General features: G+C 34.8%; 1 protein-coding gene and 1 pseudogene across 1 annotated transcript in view; both read right to left on the bottom strand.

Moving 5' to 3' along the window:
• The window catches only part of VAV3 (vav guanine nucleotide exchange factor 3), a 363,845-nt gene that overhangs the window by 252,802 nt on the left and 97,526 nt on the right, over positions 1-13,517 (bottom strand). The gene's annotated exons all lie outside the window — the stretch shown is intronic.
• LOC138390187 (nucleosome assembly protein 1-like 1 pseudogene) lies at positions 7,487-8,652 on the bottom strand (annotated as a pseudogene).

Below are 13,517 nucleotides of genomic sequence, written 5' to 3'. Positions count from 1 at the left end.
AAACCAAGCAACTGTCAATCAAGGTAAGTGTGTCCTCGGCATCACCCTCCACAGCGACAGAACTTGGAGGGAGAAAGGTTATCCTGAATTCTAGGTGGAGGCCAGCAGGGAAAGCGGAAGGGGCCCAAAGCACAGCTGCAAAAAATAGCTGGGAGGAAGTGCAGAGAAGCAGTTGCCACATGGACAACAGGGAAGACTCTCCTTCCCAAAGCTAGAGGAAGCAGACCTGCGAGAAAGGCAGAAGAGGAGAGCCTGCATTTGGCTTCTAAGTCCAGTCAGCCAATCATCTGGCTTTGAACAGACGTGTTCTAAAAGGGTCACCGCCATATCTATTCAGTTTTAATGTGATTGTAACACGTAGCCCACCTTAACTAGAAAAACACTTCGGGGGGGAAAAAACACAAATTTTATATTTCAATAGTGAATTTCCATTTTACCTTTAGTCTTAAAGGCTCTTGCCTATAAAATTGGAAAGCATTTTATTTTACATTGATCCACAGAGGAACAATATTTTCACATTTATTTGCAAGAGAAAAAAAGTCACCACATACCCTATTCTTGTTCTTGTTTAAGAGTTCTTATAAATACACAGGAAGTCAAAGGGAAACAGAAGTGCTCCCACAGGATGCTGTCCCCAAAGGGAACAGGCTCTGAAAAATAATCCCTGCCACATCAGGATGTTGCTCAAAATAAGCAGATAATAGACAAGTTTTTTTTTTTTTTAATGTTTCTAATGTAGCCATTAGGCAGCATCAGCTAAGTGTGTTTCAGTAAATACATGAATCTACCCACTTACAAAATGTGTGATGAATTCAATATATAGTGCATTCTTCATATAATATTTTGGGAAATATAGAGAAATTGATTCTATTTTACTAATTTGCTGATTTTTTTAAATGTTTTTCAAAAGTTTCAGGTTTTACTAGCTACAACAAAATGGAAATCTGATTCTCAATTTCAATTATATTACAGTGAGTTTTTTTTAATCTGTAATTCCCATTGAGGCAGAGCTGATTCCTGGAAAGGCTATGTCCGAGAGGCACGACTGAGTTAGGACACCCTCAGCTAGGGATTCTGGTGCCAGAGGAATGATTGTCACAGGCTTGAATTGTTTATTCAAATGGAACCAACGTTGTACCTGTATCATTAATACAAATTATTGACAGGAGTAGATAGGAAGGGTTTTTGCCCTATTAGAAAATTCTTAATTTCTCGCTTCTCATTTTGGTTTTCCTGTTCCTTTTTAAGCGTAATTCATAACCATCCAAAAATATCATTTGAAGTCACAGCTATTTTCCTAAAGGACTCTTTAAAAATCTTCTTCCTTAGGTTTTTTTTAAATAAAATTTGTTTCTAATTAAGGAATTCACTGTAAATATTAATAATTTATAAAAGAATTTTTTTTTTTAAAAAGCCACTCCTAACCACTAAAAAAATATAGTTAACTTTTTGGTAAGCTTCCTTCCAGGTACATACAATCTTAATAATAATAAAACCGGGATCATAGTGTACATACTGTTTTATTATATATTTTTCATTAACATGAGAATTTTTTATGTCATTCTATTATTCTTACAAAATCTTCAAATGGCTGTAGTGTTGTCAATTTCATGTAGCTTTGAAAATTCATTTAACCAACTTCCTTCTATTGAATGGGTATTTGAGTTACTTTTTGTTACAAATTATTAAATTAATATCGTATATATAAACTGGTATCTTATGTAAGGATTTCTGAATATTTATTTCATTACATAAATTGTTAAAGGATAATACTATAAACAACTTTTAGGTTTTGGATACACCATGCTAAATCCTTACCAAATACGGCATATCAGCAACCACTCCATCAGTGACAGAAAAGAGTACATTTCATCACACAAATGCTACTAAAAGGATATGCTCACCAACATTTCATTCCACCTTTATCAACTCTCAGTATTTTCATATGAAATAAAATATTTGCCAATCTAATAGGCAAAAATGAAGCTTTGCGGGTTTTGTAAAATTTTATTGATTTTGCCATCATTTTGAACAGGTTTAAGCATGTTTATTGGTCATTTGTATTAATAAGCATATGTAAGTGTATGCACGAGTATGTGAGTTTATGTGGGTGAGAACTGTCTTCTGAGCATTCTCATTTTGAGTTTTCCATTTGTGTATTGATCTAGGAGGGTAGCAGATAATAGTGTGTGCTCTGGCATCTGACTACATGAGTATAAATTCCTGTTCTACCCGTCGTTAGTCACGTGGTTGTGGCAAGTTATCTAACCATCATCTGTAAAAACTGAGATAACAGAAAGACTGGGAGTATTAAATGCAATAATTTATGCTGGGACGTAGACGATATGTGTTTTCTATTAAAATCTACCCTTATGCTTTATGGAGAAAAAGCTTTTAACATTGTATTTGCCATAAATATTATATATTTTGTCAGTATGTGCCTTTTATTTGGGGTTATTTTTTAAGGTTCATAAGTTTTCCATTTTCACACAGGAAAATCTATCAGTATTTTCTTTATGAGTTCTTACTTCTACACTTAGAAAAGTTTTTCCCATGCCACAAGTACAAACAAATACTATCTATATCGCTACTGGTTTTTATTGTATCGCTTTTTAAAAATCAAAGTTATTTTTTACAAGAAAGCAGGACACAAAAAGACTACCCAAGAGAAAAGCCAGACCAAAAGAGACTCAAAGGCAATCATGGCTATCCAACATTCTCTTTCCTAAATACAGTTCTATATTAGGCCTAATTCTACAATGTCATTAAAGTAAAACAAAAAACACAATCTTTTAACTCCCTCATGAGGTGTAACTAAAGAATAATCTACAGAAACAATGGCAATTCATGAGTTAACTTTGTGTTTACCAGCTGTCCCTTCAGATCTCAACCTCCTGTGTACTCAGATGAAGTTGTTGCTGTGTAGGGGTAACTGTATAATATTTTTATCTAAACTATAGCTAAGAGTGAAGGGTCACTATTAATAATTATGCTTAACAGACATAAACCAACAATATCCTGGGCAAACAGGGAAACATGGTTATCTTGTTACCATGTCACTGAAGATCCTCACCTTGAGATCTTTTTTAACTAATCCTATGACAGATTAAAAATGTTCATCTTGACTGCAATTCATTACCAAGGATATGCTTCCTTGCATATTGGCAATAGTGATATTTTGTTTTCATTTATTTATTTATTTATTTATTCATTTTGAGATAGGCTGTGTTGTTCAGGCTACTCTCAAACTCCTGGCCTCAAGGGATCCTCCTGCCTTGGCCTCCCAAAATGCTAGGATTACAGGTGTGAGCTACCATGCCCAGCCCCTTGAGATCTTTTAACAAATGGCTTCCCTTGTTTTCCAAGAATTTTGCAATCCTATGATTATGCTGCTGGGATATAATATATTGATATATTGGACTTCATTCACTGCCTCCATTTTGCTCGTCTACCACTATTTTTCATGTTTCTGCAATCTTGTCTCTTGCCACCTCCACTCAACTAAAACTGTTCTAACAGTGGTCTAGTTATTGCTAAATCTAATGACATTTGTCTGCAATTCTCCTGTTAAACCACTTTTACAGCATGTGATTATAGTGACCTCCAAGATCTTGAAATTATCTTCTGCCTGCCACAGTGAATCACGAATAAGGTGGGAGTGTCTCATCTCTCAGGTATATAACGGTGAAAAAGGTTGAGAACTTCTAAAAAATCGTGTGAAAAGGTAACACTAACTGCTATAGCAAACAAACCCTAAATTCCAGTGTTCAAGATGCTACAAGTTTATTTGCATTCACATAATCATCCAACAACAGTGCTCCTGGTTAGCAGGCAACTTTCCCCTACACAGTGACTCAGCGACCCAGGATCCATCCTTTCTATGCCTTCACCATCCTCTAAGGCCTCAAGGACCTCTGTATTCAGTTGGTGGATGGGGAAGAAACACAAAAACAAAAACATGGAGGATAGCGTGTGGCAGGATTTTATGGACCAGGCCTGGAAATGATACACATCACTGCACTGGCTAAAACTTGGCCTCACGGCTGTATCTAACTGCAAGGGAGACTGGAGAATGGAGTCTGGCCATGCAGCCAGAAAGAAGAAGTGGGGTTGGTGAAGAGCACTCCAGTATCTGTCACAGGATAAGGCTCTTCATAAAATCTCTGGTGTTTATTAACACCATTTATATGTTCGATTCCTTAAGAGCAGGAGCAGGGATTGTGTTACAGCTGGAGCCTACCCCAAATCTATGAGTTTCACATAGGCCTGCCATCCTTGTTATGACTGCTAGGGCAACTCACCATAAATCTAGTAGTATAAAGTACTTACTGAAAAACCCAAAGAAAAAGAATTCAGCCTAATAACAAAGCAACCAGGAGAAGAAAAAAAAAAAGAAAGAGGACTCAAAGGCAAGATTCGGGATGATGTCTTGCTCACAACTGTTCCTTTGTCTCAACCCTAGGAACGCCTGCCAAGTCCAAGGAAAATGTAACAACAGACTGAGAGAGCTGAGAACATAGTCTTCCTTCCACTTCTCCCCAGAATACAGTGAGGCTCTGGAACCCTGAGGGCTTCTAATGGCCCCAACTCGGCCTCAAAGGCTTCGCTACCATGGTGGTACCCAACAGTCTTACCCCACAGAGGACACACAGGCAGCCAGGAAGCAGCGGCAGCAGAGCCTGGCATCTTCTGGAGCACGAGACCAGCCCCGCGCACACTAGGAAGCAAGCTCACAATCAAACGGTACTGGTGACACCAGGTAGAGCAGGCCAAGATGAGAGATAACCCCATGGTAACCAAGAGGACTACTCAAGAGCTGACGTGAGATGTGGGGCTCCCAAACACAAGGTGAGAAACTGCAGCAAGGTGAAGATACTAAAGACAGTCAGAGAAATGTGATTTAGTGTGGTTTATGCCATTCCAATGAACGTACACCAACATTACTACACTCCTGGAAACTAGTGCTTACGTTTACAATATTCTGAATACCTGAGAGCTATTGAGTAGAAAGTACTGCGTTATTCTATAAATTTCTACATACCAATTTTCTGGTTTGAGCTAAAAAAGACAGGAGTATAACTTTTTTTTTATGAGTAGATAACTGAAATTTCTATCCAACCTACTGATCTGCTGATCAAAAGACATGAAACTTTAAATGGTACTTTTCTCCCTAGGACAGGAGTACTAAAAATCAACATTACTATTTTAATAGTTAATTTAAATTGCCTATCTTGCCTATCAGAGTTATAATAACTAATAGCACTTTATTTTGTTCCTAAGTTTTAGTATCTTGCTAACTAACTGGCATCTCAAACTTGGCTGAAACCTACCTAATAAAGCAAATATGAGATTTTTACTTATTACCATAAAAATCTAATGATTCAAGCAATTTCTAAATATGAAGGCAAATATCCAAGCCTTTTTTCAAAAATCATCTCTATTCTGAAATGATGATGACATAAAACCTTGTCATTAGTCATAAGAATGGCCACAAATTCCTCCCCATGTTCTGGTGATCGGTCAATAATCTCAGAATTATCTTTTGTAAGTATTACCTTTCTTAAAAATACATGCTAAAATGACAGGACTACTAACTAAAATATTCAACAGTCTAAACAAGATTAGTCTAGTTGATTTTTACAATATTAAATAGGGACTGTGTCAATTTCAAGTTGTCCACATAAACAATCGAGAGAATTAAGCAAAGGGAACATCTAATCTACTTATATCATCATCTTCCCCTGCATTCATGAGGTTTACCTTCAAAGAATAATAAACCATTTGATTTTCTCTTCATAGGCCTTCTCGAAGACTGTGACACAGTTCCATGGAACAAAAAACCCACATTTATTTGCACATGATTTTGATGTATTTGCATAAGATTTCAAAGACCTATAACATATTCTTTATTTATTTTCAGGGTTTGTTTTAATACCACCCATTGAGACAGTGAGTAGTGTTTTGATATTTGCAAAATAAAAAATACTATTAAAAAGGATGCCGGAGGCTGGGTGTAGTGGCTCATGCCTGTAATCGCAGCACTTTGGAAGGCCAAGGCAGGAGGATCGCTTGAATCTAGGAATTTGAGGCTAGCCTAGACAACACAGCAAGACCTCATCTCCACAAAAAAAATTTTTTTTCATTAGCCAGTAATTTTTTTTCATTAGCCAGTAATTTTTTTATCCCTTCACCAGAATAGTGTACATTGCACCCAATATCTTATTCTGATGATGGGCACACACTAAAAGCCCCTGACTTCGCATTATATCCATCCATGTGATAAAAAACACTTCACCCCTAAATCTATTGTATTAATAAATAAATAAAAATAAAAAAGTAAAAAATTAGCCAGGCGTGGTGGCACACACTATAGTCCCAGCTACTTGGGAGGCTGATGGGGGAAGATTGCTTGAGCCCAGCAGTTGGAGGCTGCAGTGAGCTGTGATCATACCACTGCACTCCAGCCTGGGCAACAGAGCAGCCCCTGACTCTTAAAAATAAAAATAGATGCCAGATAAGGGCTTCCCTGGGTGTTATTACTGATAAGCCCAGGGAGAACAAAAAAAAAAAAAAAGTTTTTCAAAGTTCTTATCCTCAATTCCCATCTTAGAATATATTTTTCTTTTCTGGAAACTCAGTAAAGGTCTAGAAAAAAACTTACTTCGGTCTAGCTTTGCAAGCACAAATCAACATTCTGGAGGGAATTAAAATGTGCTAGATCAGACATAACAATATTAAGCAGTAATTACTAAGGATAATCAATTACCAACGTAGAAATACAACTTCACAAGAGTCAGACAGATGAGTACAGACTTTGTGTTAATTAGCACACATAACCTACTAAAAGCAAGTCCAGTTCACGATAATTTGGATTTCAAAATAGCACTCAATTTTTGTTGACTAGTGAAGAGGTGATTTAACAAATGAGAGATCAAGCAATCAGTAAGAGAACTGAAAAACTCTTCACAGTTACTTCATAGTAATTTCACAGTTACTATGCAAACTCAAAGGTCTCCTGACTAATTTGAAGAATCTTTTCTATTACACACAACACTGCTTCTAAGTTCCTCTTTGGAACTTAAAGGAAAAATCTTTAAAGGAAAATCCAACTCCCTACAACTTACACTCATTTGCTTATAGTTTTACCAAAAAAAAAAAGTCATGCAGAAACATCAACACCATCATCTACACTAACAGCTCTTCTTATCTTAAAAGTTACCTTGTCTTCTTAGTAAGCTAGAGTCAAAGTACTAAGTTAAACCACAAGAAATTGCAATTTTTGTCAAATATTAGCAATTTCACACATAGTTAAGCCTATATGTCATCTAATGCTAAAAGGATCATGAATTATAACATGGCTACCGATTACTAAATGTTTTAAGCATTTTGCTTGAAATAGGCTTGACAAGCTATGTAAATTCATCCTTTCTAGGGAAGCAGAAGGCTGACCAGTACAAATTATCCACACGGCCACGTACATCCGGCTTCACTGTTGCTTGCACTCTGCTGGCTTTTGATCCTTCTTCCGGTCATAGTCTGGATCATTTTCCTCATCTCCTTCTTCTTCCCCTTCCTCATTCTCTTCTTCACCTTTTTCTTCATAATCATTGTCATCGTCTTCAATAGCTTCTCCAGAGAAGTATAACACTGATCTTGGGACTATACGTTCGTGTAAAAAGTGACCAATTTCAAAGTCTGCAGCAAGGATAGCTTCAGCAGCATCGTCCAGACCTCCACTCTCAGGAACTTCAGGAGGTGCAAAACAATTAAAGAAAGAGTCATTGGAAATTGTTTTAGTCACAGTATGAACTGTCCCATGTCCCTTATGTTTCTGCTGCTTCTTAATGGTTTTCAAAGTGACATTCGTTCCTTTTTTCCAATCTACCTGGCACCTGTACAACCCATAATTTCTGGTCCATCAAAAGAAAAGGGATCAGAATCATCTCGTTCTGACCTCATCCTATAAGTCTTTGTCAACACTTTATTTGTGGAATATTCATTGGGTTCAAAGTAAAATTCTAAGACAAAACTCAGAGGCTGACCAGCAACTGAGAACTTCACTTTAATATCTTTCAAGTGCTTCAGAAAAGGTTCATCATGTTCCTGAACCTGAGCAAGTCAACATTCTTAAAAATAGTCAACCAAAATTCAGGAAGTCCTTTGGGATCTACTTTTACTTCATCCTTTTTCTCATCTTCGATCTTGGCCTTTTCTTTCAGCTCCTACAAAATTTCGTTGTCTTCATCTGTTTTCCACTTGCATTCTTCTTCTATAGGTTTGTAAATTGCATTAATAATCTCAAATCACTTGTCAAATAGAGGCTGATAGAGAGCAGCATACTTCTTTTCAAGATCATGAACTTCCTTGTAGAATTTGGCTTCTATCTGTGCACATTTAACTTGAAGATTTCTGAGAGCATTCACTTGTCTTTTAACTACCCTAGGCAAGCTTTCAACATACCCTGCTGGTGTTTCTACCAGACCATCAAGTCTTTCTTGAAGGGCTGCAAGAATCTGAGGATTTTGCATCAACTGAACAGTCAGCTGATGCGCTTTGATTTTTGTTTCTTCACCAGTTTCTTCTTCTTACTTCTTCAACATCATCCAGATCTTGACTAAGTTCACACTGTTCTTTGTCGTCAATGTCTGCCATGTTGTTAACATCTCCAAATACCCGTGCCTAACACGGGGAGCCAGGTGGCAGGAGCTGTGCGGGCAGTGACTGTTGTTGTTTGTCTGTTTGCTTGGTTTTGTTTTTGCAGCCTAAAATAAAATTGTCAAATACACTTTCGGTTTTTACAAGATAATGTCTTAATTTTGTACTAATTCAGGTAGAAGCAGAGGCCTAGCCTGAATTAAGGGGTTGTACCCACTTTACCATATGACTGAAGAAAAGGGTACCAACTTTGGAAGTGGTACTATATCTACTAATAAGCAAGTGTTACAAAATAAAAGGACAAAAATCTTAAATAATGTGATGATTTTTTAAAAAGAAAAAAATTAGAAAGTTAAATTTTATTTTCTTTGAGTGAGAACTAGAGAGAAGGCCCCAAGCCCCTACGGTATATACTAACTCTTATTGCTTAAAATATGTCCTTTACCCATGCTTCTGTTTAACACTATGTATTAAAATGGGTAGTACTGTTTACCTAACTACCTCACAGATGTGTTAAGGTTTATTAAGTTAAATCTTATTTGTTTCTCAGTCTCATTAAAAGCTCAAAATTTGGGGCCTTTTTGTAACACAAGTGTGATATTCAGCACATTATTCACACCATGTTTTGATAATGAAACTGGAAAACAAAGGTTAAGTACGTCTATTCTGGATCTGGGCAGGCAACATCTTTCAGATCTTTGTGTGGCTCTTATTTTAATAGAAGTGGATGGATGAACTATTTCAAAAGGTTGAAGGATTTCTTTTCAGGTATTTTTGATGATCATATTGTAGTAAATACCATAAGGATCATGGGAATAAAGTACAAATAAGACCATTTTGGGGAAAAAATGCCATTAAATTTGAGACTGTAGAACCACATTTAAAATACCTCAGGCTAACTACTGTTAATTTTGTGGGATGGACTTTTTTTTTTTTTTTTTTTGACAGTGAGGATGGACTAATTGGATTGTAATTAGAGGAAGGTCTAGCGTTTTTGATCTTAATAAAATTACACTGGATTCATCTTTAGAGGTGATAGAGCTTCCTTTATGAAAACATAGTGTTAAGGTCTTAGAATGTGAACGCATATTGTTATTTGTGTAGTGCTATACATTTCCTCCTAAGATTTTTAACTTACTACTGGAAATTTTTAACCAATTATAACAGTTTTTTTCCTCTTTATTTTCAAAATGATTTGGGTTGCTTTGATTAGACACTGTGTGCTGGTTTTTATTTCTTTTGTAACCATAGCTTATCTAAACACAGCTTTTTCTGAACTTGAAAATTTTTTTATCTAAAGATAGAATCCCATTTTTAATGAACTTAAAGTAGCAAAATCATTATTTTTTTTTTCATTCCTTTAGGAAATAGCTATTGCCAAAGTGAAGGGGTAGGTAATATTGAGTCTTGTTATATAGTGGGGATGTGGTTTGCAGTGGAACTTCATTATAATTGGAGTTTCAAGGGATGTCAGTGTTTATGCCATTTTCTCCAGTTCCAAAATAGTTCTATTCCATCCTAGAAGTCTGATGTATGTAATTTCAAGTGTTTAATAAAATTTGGATTTAATTTTTTAAAAAAAGCATTTTGCTTTATCTATATTTTCATCCCTCTTTAACTCTTATTTGCTTCCTGAGATTAAATATGTATCTTTAACCTCAATTTGACAAAATTTATGCAATACAAACTGCATGAGAAGAGAGGTTTCATTTTAAGAAAGAGAAACAATATATAAACAGAAATATGGAAAGAACTGCCTCTGTCCAATAAATTAAGTTTAAACATATATTTTATCAACTAACATTTTTCTAGCACAAACTTGTGTCAGGTATTATGCTGAAGACCTCACATACAGAATCATCCTCCGCTTGAATTCTCCTAGAAACTATCCAAAGTAGATAAAATAATTCAATTCATAGTGAGGAAAACTGAGGAACTATTCTTTCTCTCCTTAAATTGATTTTCTTGATTAATTAACTAAAATCATTGCTGAAATCCTGGCTGCCTTGAGATTTTATAATCCTACATGCCAATGTTCTCCTAAATAAAAATCAAAAAAGTTAAACTTTCAGAGGTGTAAATGTATGCACCAAAGAGAAGCTGTCCATGATCATAAAGACTGCCTTAGCATTATTAAATTGCTAGCTTATTAACTCTATTCTTTTCTGCCAAAAAATAAATAAATCATTCCCTAAAGGAGTCCTATAGTACATAAATTAATATCATTCCTATTGTTTTACTATCTATATTAGAAAGCCTAAGTAAGTTAAATATGAATTTTGAATTTTGTTAAAACTTTTTAGACCATAGTAACATTTTCCAAGACAATGAATGGTGCAAGTTTAGGAAGAATAGAAGATACTAAGCGTGGAAAAAAAAAAATCTGTTTTGGGACTTTTTCAACTGCTGTCTCACTGTTGTAGACTTTCTTGTGGGTATGTTCTTTTTGCCAAATCTGGACTTTTTCTGTATTTTTTTCTGTAACAAAACTAAAAACTTTTGTCATAAAATATTCAGAATGAATGCAGAATGAAAGAGGGGAAGTTATCCACTGTGCCTGATTCTTGTCTCAGAAAAACACTTGTCAACTTCACCAAAAGACTTTGCTGGGCTGCCCAAAGGGGGAAGGAAGAATGCTTTCAGAATCCTTTGAGATCGGCTAGTGCTAGAGAGAAAAAACATGGAAGAAAGCTGTATGGATCACACGGGAAATTTTTCATGGAAAAGAAGGGGATATAACTACTATGTTATTGACAAGACCCAAATCAGGGACAGGTTATGTTTATTTAAGAAATAGTATATGATAAGGCAGGTAAAGAAAAGGTTATCCTGAACAAACTATAACCGCTCTGGCCCTGTAATGAAGAAAATATGCTTATAAAATGTTATCATTTTTTAATTTAGGGAATTCTTGTCAATTTAGTAACTCACTTTTAAGTGAGTTAACCACTCTTAAGGTTATAACACCACCACAACTTAAATCAAAGGGGGAAAATCCACACAACTATAAGAAAATCCCCGTTTCCTTCCCATTTTTTTTGCTACTAGAGGAATAAGATTAAAAACATGAGTTTCATTTTGAGACCAACATATGGCACCACTGAAATAATACAGGATTTTTCTAAAGCAAATTTCTTCTATTCTCTTCTAATCCATCCTCCAAAATTATTCCTTTTGCAATTTTAACCATTACATTTTTTAAAACCAAAATCTAAGAAAAATTTAAATCTGATACCATGTAAGAAAAAAAAAATCAGTGAAAACTAGATCAGAGTATCCTGGAACTCTGCACGGAAATGAGATCCCATGGGCATGAATATGACATCTAATTCTCTTAAGTGTTCTTGCAATTACAGGGTTCTTTAAGGTTGAAATGGTTTAAATGCTTTCTAGACAATTTGTTTTTTGGGTTTGGGGTGTTGTTTTCTTTTTGTTTGGTTTTGTTTTGCTTAGCCAGACAAAAATTTTAGAACCTAATAAGCACCTGAGATTCTTGAGGAGTTTCTTGATGAAAGAATATGTTCTAGGAATCTATTTATCTAGAAGAGTACGTTCACTGTATTTACACTCTATATGAAAACACATTAAATAATTCTGGATGGATGATTCAGTGCTTGGCAGTTAATAGTCCTAAAATACTCGTAAATTGTTTATTAGCATTATAGGACTTAAGTTATTTGATTCTTACAAAAACATTTGCTGAGCCCCTTCTATAATGAATGCAGCCAAGGCTTTTAAAAATTCCCTAAATTACAAAAAACTCAAACTTTATTCTAAACTTGAGAACAGTAATATAAATTCAATACAATCTCTTAGAAATGATCATCACCTTTGGTAGATTAGCAAAAAATTAAATTCAAAACAAAAGGGTACAAAACTGCTAACGAAAACATTTTTCTTGGACTTATGGAGACATGACAACCAAATGTAATGTCTAAACCTTGATTCAATCCTGTCACATTCAAATAAACTGGCTATAAAAGATATTGTGGGGGAAAAACAGTAAAATTTGGTATTTTAAAAATCTGAATATTAAAATGATATTAGGGAAGTACTATTCACTTTTTTATGTGATAAAAATAGGTTATATAGACAACTAGCATTATGTTGAGCACTATAAAGCTTAAAGTACTTAGGAAACAAATGTCATGATGCCTATCTATAATTTACTTTGATATGGTTCAGCAAAAATAGCAATATATGTATTTATAAAAAGAAATTAGATAAATCAAATATGGTCAAATGTTAATTTTTGAATAGTAGATATATGAGTGGTCACTGTAGTAGTTTTTCTAGGTTTCGTATGTTTAGTAATTTCTATAAATAATTTTTTTTTAATTCGTAGGCTTTTAATTTAGTTTTTGCCAAAATTCCACTGCATAAAGGCTTTAAAGCTAGTTCATAAGCTCACTTTTGGATTAAACCGTTTTTTTTTTTTTCCTTGACATCAGAGCAGCTGAGAGATAAATGTAATCCTCAAAATAGCTCATATGATAATAGTGTCCCTTCCTCTAAATGGCTTTTATTCCCTCAATTCTAAATTTCTTAATCTTTAATTGCCTTGTTTTATATTTGCTTTCATAAGACATCTCAAATTATCCTTAGCAGGTTAGAATCAAAAAAGAAAGAATTGAGAAGACTATGCTTATTTCATGTTAAGAAGAAAAGATTTAGAGGAGCACTATAACAATCTTCCTATATTTGAAGGATTGTCCTATAGAAGATTTAGAAATTACTTCTGTGCTACTACAGAACCCAAGGCAGAAAATTTAGGAAGATAAATTATGATTTATCATCAGTGCTGATTTTCTAAATATTCATTTTTCCATAATAGGATCCATAATTGCAACTGTTGCTACTTA

The sequence above is a fragment of the Eulemur rufifrons genome, chromosome 8 (assembly GCF_041146395.1).
Source record: "Eulemur rufifrons isolate Redbay chromosome 8, OSU_ERuf_1, whole genome shotgun sequence".
Classification (NCBI taxonomy): Eukaryota; Metazoa; Chordata; class Mammalia; order Primates; family Lemuridae; genus Eulemur; species Eulemur rufifrons.
The sequence above is the reverse complement of the archived record's forward strand: the minus strand, read 5'-3'. Positions and strand labels throughout refer to the sequence as shown.